This window comes from Apium graveolens, chromosome 8, assembly GCF_009905375.1.
Source record: "Apium graveolens cultivar Ventura chromosome 8, ASM990537v1, whole genome shotgun sequence".
Lineage (NCBI taxonomy): Eukaryota > Viridiplantae > Streptophyta > Magnoliopsida > Apiales > Apiaceae > Apium > Apium graveolens.
In genome coordinates this window covers 196,848,281-196,856,731 of record NC_133654.1, presented here as the reverse complement: position 1 = coordinate 196,856,731, position 8,451 = coordinate 196,848,281, and the positions used below count along the sequence as shown (strand labels likewise).

At 36.4% G+C, this 8,451-nt stretch overlaps 1 non-coding gene across 1 annotated transcript; it reads right to left on the bottom strand.

Annotated features, from left to right (window-relative positions):
• Nucleotides 1-628: 628 nt before the first annotated feature.
• On the bottom strand, nt 629-735 carry LOC141682132 (small nucleolar RNA R71). The gene has a single exon (XR_012559534.1). It is a non-coding gene; the product is annotated as a small nucleolar RNA R71 (small nucleolar RNA).
• Between the last annotated feature and the right edge of the window lie 7,716 nt (nt 736-8,451).

Sequence of the window (8,451 nt, the reverse complement as noted above, 5' to 3'; positions counted from 1 at the left end):
TAACCTAAACCAGTCTCTGTGGGAACGAATCTGATTTATATCTTATACTACTTGCGAATGCGTATACTTGCGTGAATATTAGCGTGTGTTTTCGCCCTAACAAGTTTTTGGCGCCGCTGCCGGGGACTCGGTGTTAATTTTTAGTTTATGTGCTTGTCATCAGTGGTCGTTAAAGTTCACTGACTCGGATTCTTTTACTTTCACGGTTTATTTGTTTGTGTTTTAGGTACTCATTATAATGGGAGATCCAACATCATGAACGAAAGCCTTGATGGATTTTTCTCAACCCAAGATCAATGACATTCAATCTAGCATTGTCCGACCAGCTATCACAGCTAATACCTTTGAGATCAAGCCTGGCATAATTAAATGGGTGCAGAATTCAATCCAGTTTGGGGGTTCTCCAGCTGAAGATCCCAATATGCACATTAGGGACTTTATTGTGATCTGCGACACCTTCACGTTCAACGGTATTTCTGAAGATGCTGTGAAGCTGAGACTGTTCCCATTCTCTCTGAGGGACAAGGCTAAGAGCTGGTTACACTCTCTACCAGCTGGTTCGATTACTACTTAGGAAGATCTTGCTCAGAAGTTTCTTACTAAATTCTTCCCTATGGCGAAGACAGCTGCAATCAGGAATGCTCTTACTCAATTTGCGCAGCAATCAGGAGAATATTTATATGAAGCTTGGGAGCGCTACAAGGAGATGCTTAGGAAGTGTCCTCATCATGGAATGCCTGATTGGATGATCATCAATTATTTTTACAATGGGTTGGGAGCACAGTCCAGACCCATGCTTGATGCAGCAGCAGGTGGAGCCTTATGGGCGAAGAGCTATGAGGAAGCTTATGATCTAATTGAACTGATGGTTGGTAATGAATATCAGTATCCAACCCATAGATTTCCACAGGGCAAGGTAGCAGGAGTTCTTGAAGTGGATACAGCTACAGATATCACTGCTCAACTGAATGCGTTGTCTATGAAGATCGATTCTCTGGCTAACTATGGTATTAATCAGATAACCAGTGTTTATGAACTGTGTGCAGGTCCACATGTGACAGAGCAATACGATATATCTAGTGACTCAGCTCAGTTTGTGAGCAACTTTCAGAGATCACAACAGCCAGTTCCTGCCACTTATTATCCTGACAACTAGAATCATCCTAACTTCAGCTGGAGCAACAATCAGAATGTGATGCAATAGTCGTTCCATCAGTTTGGAAATAAGCTATTCAACCCTCCTGGTTTTCAGCAACAAATTGCATCAAAACAACAACTCCAAATTCAACAACAAAATCATGATGCAGGTCTATCTTCGAATGAAAAATCTGAATTGGAGGAGTTGAGGCTTATGTGCAAAAATCAGGCTCTTATATACCAAAGCCAGGCTATTTCTATCAAGACTCTGGAGAACCAAATAGGGAAAATTGGTAATGCCTTATTGAATCGACCACCAGGAACGCTTCTTAGTGATACAGAAACAAATCTAGGCAAGAGGGAAGTTGAAGAACATGTGAACGCCATCACCTTAAGGTCTCGAAAGGTCGCAAGCCCCAAAATTTAGCAAGACGAAGAGCCTGAAAAATCTCAAGTTTCTGAAAATGCAGTTGTGGCTGAAGAAGATGTGTAGAAGGAAGTAGAGGTGGAACCAAGGAAGAGTACTGTGAAACACACTCCTCCTGAGGGTAATACAGGGGAGAAACATATCTATCCTCCATCTCCTTTTCCTAAGAGGCCGCAGAAGAAAAAGCTGGATAAGCAGTTTGAGAAGTTTTTGGAGGTGTTCAAGAAACTTCATATCAACATACCTTTCGCTGAAGCTCTTGAACAGATGCCTAGCTATGCGAGGTTTATGAAAGGTATTCTCTCTCAAAAAGTGAAGCTCGATGACTTAGAGACCATTGCTCTAACGGAGGAATGCAGTGCTGTGCTGCAACAGAAGTTGCCTCCGAAGCTTAAAGATCCTGGAAGCTTCACTATTCCTTGCACCATCGGAAACTTGTCGTTCAACTAGTGTTTATGTAATTTAGGAGCTAGCATCAATCTGATGCCCTTATCTATCTTCAAGAAGCTTGGTCTGCCTGACCTGAAACCAACATACATGTCATTGCAACTAGCTAACCGTTCCATCGCTTATCCACGAGGTATAGTGGAGGATGTCTTGGTCAAGATGGATAAACTCTTCTTCCCTGCTGACTTTATAATTCTTGATTTCGAGTAAGATAAGAAGATTCCCATCATCTTGGGAAGACCATTCTTGGCTACAGGCCGAACTATGATCGATGTGTAAAAAGGAGAGATTTTGATGAAGGTTTACAATCAAAAGGTCACTTTTAATGTGTTCAAGGAAATAAAGTTACCCACAGCTAAAGATGAGTGCTTTAAAGTAGAGCAACTGCAGGTTTTGAATGCACCTCCGTGGAAGAGGAAGTTGGATATGCCATTCAATTCTCTTGGGTTAGCAGAGCTGAAAATTTCTCAGAAGCATTTTGAACCATTTATTCAAGAAGCTCCCATACTTGAGCTCAACCGAAAGCCAGATCACTTGAGTTATTCATTCTTAGGTGCACCCCATGATAAGGGGTTGGGATATATTTTTGATGATGTCGAGAGTGGCTGGACGAATCTTCTAGTGCCTACAAAGGGTTCTTCTCATGCGCCACAGGTAGTTGATAAGACTGGTATTGGTGATGAGCAGTACAGGCGAGTGACTAGGCATATGGAGGCCATGCATGACATTCACCATCATTTTGCTGAAGATTTGACATACGCTTTCGGTACTATTTTCCGAGACACTAGTGGCGAAGTTGATTGGCCACTTGATCCTCCACCCAAAGAGGGTGATCTTTCCGACAACTAGGTATTCCTGAAATCCTTATTATTACCTTCAATGAGGACATTTGAAAATTTTAAGTTTGGGGGTGATAATGTAAGGATTAGTAGTGTGTGTCCATATAGATTCATATAGATTCATATTGCATGTTTAGTTGTAGTTCATTCATATTTTTGCATGATTGTTAATTTAGGACATATTTGTTTATTTTTATGTGATTTTATATAGTTGTATTTGCATGCATATTTAGCATGATCCCTTAAGATGAACTATGATATTTGATAAGTTGATGTTGATTTCAGTATGGTGATGACGAATAGAGGGATGTTTAAGTCTTAATGAATTGATTTGCATGCCAGAAACAAATATTTTCACAAAGTCTTATAGGGTTGCTTTTGATCTAGATCATGATCATACTTGTTTGTTGTTGAGATTTAATCACTTGGTTATATTTAGAATTTGTGATATTCTCGTAATGATGTAAAAATACTGATTTTTTTATCTGGAGAAAAACTTGGATTTCATTGCTAGTTGTTGTAAGGCTAAGCGTCAAATGGCTAGTAGCCGGATCATATTTTTATGAGTAGTCTAGGGTTGAATGAGATGGAGCGAAACACACTCATTCAGAAATTGTTGAAAAAAAAGGAAAAAAAAAGAAATGAGAAAAAAAAAGAAATAAAAAAAGTATGTGTTTATGCATAATTGATCAAGAGTGAGCTCTTTAATACTCGAGTTATTAAGTTCTAGGGGACTTTGTGCCTAGTGACCTAAGGCTTTTATACTCTGGGATCCGCTAACCTAACACTCGCTACATGGGTATTATTGCATAAGTCTTTTGGGACGTCATTCATTGCACGGTCAAATAAGCATCTTTGCTATGTGTTCAATAATAGCGTGAATCCTTATCTAACTCTAGTAGAAAGGAGGTGTTGTGAGCCATAATGCGTTTATTGTCTATTCCGTTTATAAACTTTTGATTGTTTCGATGATAGATAAGTTATGGTTATTGATCTAGTATCGAGAGATATCTGTTAAGCATTCCACACACGCACGTTTCTAGTTTGTGAGTTGGTTTATGGGATTTATTTGAGCTCTGTTTAAAGTCATTGCATTCTTAGAGGCATTGTCTTATTCATTTGGTTATGATTATTCTGAGGGGATCGATTGCATTATCATTTAGTTGTATTCACGTAGTTGCATTCATGCATTAGGTTTGTTTTGTAGTTTTAAGTCTGTTTATGCTTGAGGACAAGCATCGATTCAAGTTTGGGGGTGTGATAAGTGGATTTTATATCCACTTGGAATGCTTTATTACAAGCTCAAATTGGTGTTTTGGACTCAAGTTGTTGGTATTTTGATGTGTTTTTGTGTTATTACATTTCAGGTATCAGTTATATGAAGAAATGAGCTTTTAAAGGAAATATGATAAAAAGTGATCAGATTTGGAAGCGAAGTCCATTGTCAAGTTGTAGAGAATCTCGTTAGCTTCGCGTGGGCAGTTGAATCGCCTAATTCTGATGAGTAGAACTCAAGTTATGGCCAAAACAATATTCATCAGAATTTTTTCCAGACAGGCTCTAGGCGCCCGCCCGGGATGTGGGGCGGCCGCCCGGGAGCTGAGGCGCCCGCCCGGAGAGCTGAGGCGGCCGCCCGAGGCGCGGCTGGTCGCTGATTTCGCTGAAAAAGCCTTTTTTGAGTGGAATTTGACGATTTTAAGGGTCCAGGTCCACTAGGGGCGTATATATACTTAAAAAAGGTTTTCATCATCCGGGAAGATTGGGATACCAAGGAGAAGACCTAGAAGCACAAAACAACTCCGAAAAAGAAGATCTTGTTTTTAACTTGTGATTCTTTGAATTAGTTGTAACTTTGGATGCTCGTTTTCATTCTTGTTGAACCTAGATCTCGTTTATTCATACATTAATTATTATTCAGTTTGTTAAGACCTTGTTTATACCATGCTTTTATTGGAACCCATGGTGACGATGAGTTCAATTATGAGGTAATCGTTATCATGGGATTCTAGCGGATTTACTTATGGATTTCAATAGTTAATTGTTTTGATATCTTGGTGTGTGGTGATTGATTGATATCCTAGTATTGGTTGTGCTTATTCGTCTTATGTGCGTAGCTAACATATAAAATAGTGTATTAATCTCTTTTGAAGCGACAGTGAATATTGAGATTTAGAACTTGCCATGCTAGCATAGGTTCATGTATTTGTATGCATGATTAGTGGGTAATTCTAACCGTTTTAGTTACCCTATGTAATCATATGGATAACTTATGCTTAAACCGTTATGTTGTCAAATTCTATAGACATATAGGGTCTCAATATAATTGGTGCCTATTCAGCTTCTATCTCTTTTGTGGATGTCTGGTAGAACGGTACTCGTGCAACGAAAATTGGTGTATATCAGTTTCGTGTTATCTGATTAGTGTCATCACCTTCACATGCTAAGGTTAAGAACTAAAAAGCTATTGAATGAAGTATTTAATGATGTTAGAATCCCATGTTTGTCATATGTAGTAATTCAACCTCAATTCTCTTAGTTAATGTTATTTAGTATAATCTCTTAGTTTAATAAAAACCCAATTTGTTATTTGTCTTAGCATTGAGCGATAACCATACATAGTTGCATATGTGTATAAATTGAACTTAACCTAAACCAGTCTCTGTGGGAACGAATCTGATTTATATCTTATACTACTTGCGAACGCGTATACTTGCGTAAATATTAGCGCGTGTTTTCGCCCTAACACTTTCCTGGTATAGACTTTTGGTTGGAAAGGCTTAGTTGGTCTAGGGTTAGGGGAATGAGGGTTCTGAATTTTTTTGCTTTGGTAGAAAGGAATGGTGTGATTTTTGTATCCCTTTCGGAGCTGTCTAGGTGGAAAATGTCTTTTGTGATAGTGTTTGGGATGTGAAGATTGAACAGTTTTGAATGATGATGTTTTGTGATGGTAAAACTGATTTTTCTCCATATCTTCAAGAAGATATGGATTTTCAATCAGTGGTCTGGGCTTGGGGTAATATGGATTGGCATTTGGGTTCATGTTTCAAGTGAAGTGGAGTAATGCAAATAAACTGTGTTAGTGTATGAATGCAGCAAGTGTAAACAAGTATATATGTATGCACATAGCACATAATTCAATTTTAGTTAATAAAATAATTTTCTGGAAAATAACTTTTACTGTTCATGAACATTAATTTTCATTAAATACAGTTGGCCAAGAGTTGATATGCAGAGGCATGGTTCACATAATTCCAGATCCTAGATATGTGTATAATGCAGCTAAGGTATGAAGTTTGAGAGCTGGCATATGCAACTAGTACTAGAAAATACTGTTTTAGTACTGTTACAAGTACAAAAAGTACACAGATTTGGGAGAATGTGTGACATAAAGGTGAAAAGCAGCTCACTCTACCACATAGACTCTAGCAAGTGACAGAAAAAAACATTTAAGGCTGTTCAGTTTTGAGAAAAGATTAATGCAGACAGATTGTTACTTTTTGGATTGAAATTAATTTTCTGAAAACTTTTGAGTGTAAGTAAAGAATGTAACATTTATTTCTTAAGACACTATGTTATTAATGAGATGCAACCAAGAGAATGTCATGCATATTAAACACAGAACAGTGCATGCACAAACAGTTTTCATTTAATTCAGATAGCATTCAAGATAACACACCACTCAGACCATTTATTTCATATATAACACTTTAAAAGAAGTATGTTAAAAATAAAATGTCACCTAAATTTTTCTAAGTGGCCATTAATCACAGCAGTGATCCAGATACAGGGATGCTCAAGGATCCCTTGCCAGGTCTTATTGTGAGGACTGGTGTGTGAGTGAATTATTTTATTTTTGTTAAACTGTGATTACACAAACCAGTCTTGATTATACCTTATCTGAGTTCTTATGACTTCAAAAAAATGCATAGAATAGTAAATAGTGTTGCACTCAAGTTCACATATTATATATATTCAAGTAAGCATGATGCACAGACTCAGTACACATTTCACATAGACAAGTAGAGATTGGAGTTAACAGGATATTTCTTATCCAGATACAATGTATTCAGCTTAAGAAAACAATCAGGATAGCTTGCACATCTGTTAAAATTTTAATATAAGAAAAGCTTTTATTAACACAAATTAGGGCACTTATACAAACTGATTACTTAATTCATATCTCAGTAATCTTAGATTAATTAGGTAGATTTTGAGTAGTCTAATGCCAAACAATCAAGAGATTATCAAGGACAATCACAGTTAACATGTTGAAAGTTCAGTTTAAACAAGTAAACACGAGAATCAAGTGGTAGCATATACAGAGTCTAGTTCACACAGATTTTATCATTTTAAGAATTGACAGACCAGGTTCAATCTCTCAAGACCTTCTTCTGATTTTGGTATATGTAGAAGTAGTGAACTGTTAAGACAGACAGGTGTTAAATCAACCAAGACATATCACAGTTGAAGTACTATAGAAAAGTGATGCTCATTAGCTGTATCACTAAATCAAGTAATATATTTTATTTGATTTTTTATAACATATCAATCTGACAGCTTATTTATCTCAGCAAGCATTCTTATATACTTGTATTCAACACAACTAGGTAATTCATAAAAAAACAAAGATTCATGAAGTACACAGAACTAGTTTTAAGAACATCAAGGGACTTATAATCAAATCAACCAGGATACTGAATCTTCTGGACTAAGGTTATTTAGTACATCATCAATCAGCTGTTATTAGTAAAACTTATACTAAAAATACATAATTAAACAAGCAATTTCTCAGAGACCTCATTTTAAACAAACAATTTCACAGAGACCTCCATTCAAACAAACAATCTCATATATTTTAAATTCAACCAAGCATATTCTGTTGATTTCATGAGTACTATCAGATTTCAACTTATACTTCAGTAATTTAGGTTTTTAACAATTAACTTATCAAGCTCATAACATATAATCAATGATCATATTCATAATTCAATTAAACTTCAAGTACTGAGAGTAATTATTCTAAATTAATCAAGTAATTATCATACACAAATTATTACTTTAAGCAACCACAGAGATACAATCCAGATTAATCAACAAAACTTCTCGACTGAACTTTATATCCAATAAATAATTATAAATCACAGTCACAAAACAAATCTACTTTGATCGAGTACTCTAATTCACCAATAGCTCAAACCAATTAATTTTCATAACTCGATTATTCTTGATTAAACAAAATAGATTAAATTCAAAATAGGGTACACACAGCTTCAAACTTTAATTCAAATAAAGAAGTTCATAGGAAACTCAGTGTAACATTAGGGTTTAATAGTACCAGTACAAAACACAAAATTAGGGTCAATATCTCACCTGTGTCTGTCACTTAGCCAATTGGATAGATCTTACCTGGTTGACTCAGTCGCGGACTGAGTCAACCTCCGAGTTTTGCGATCTCAAGCCGCATGCTGCCTGTTTTATCCATCCGTTTCATCATATTTTATCTTTCTCCATCTTCTCCTATGATTAAACTCAAACAAACGTTAGGGTTTTTTGAATCAATAAAAAATATGAACATAAAAGTATTAAAATTATCTAATCTAA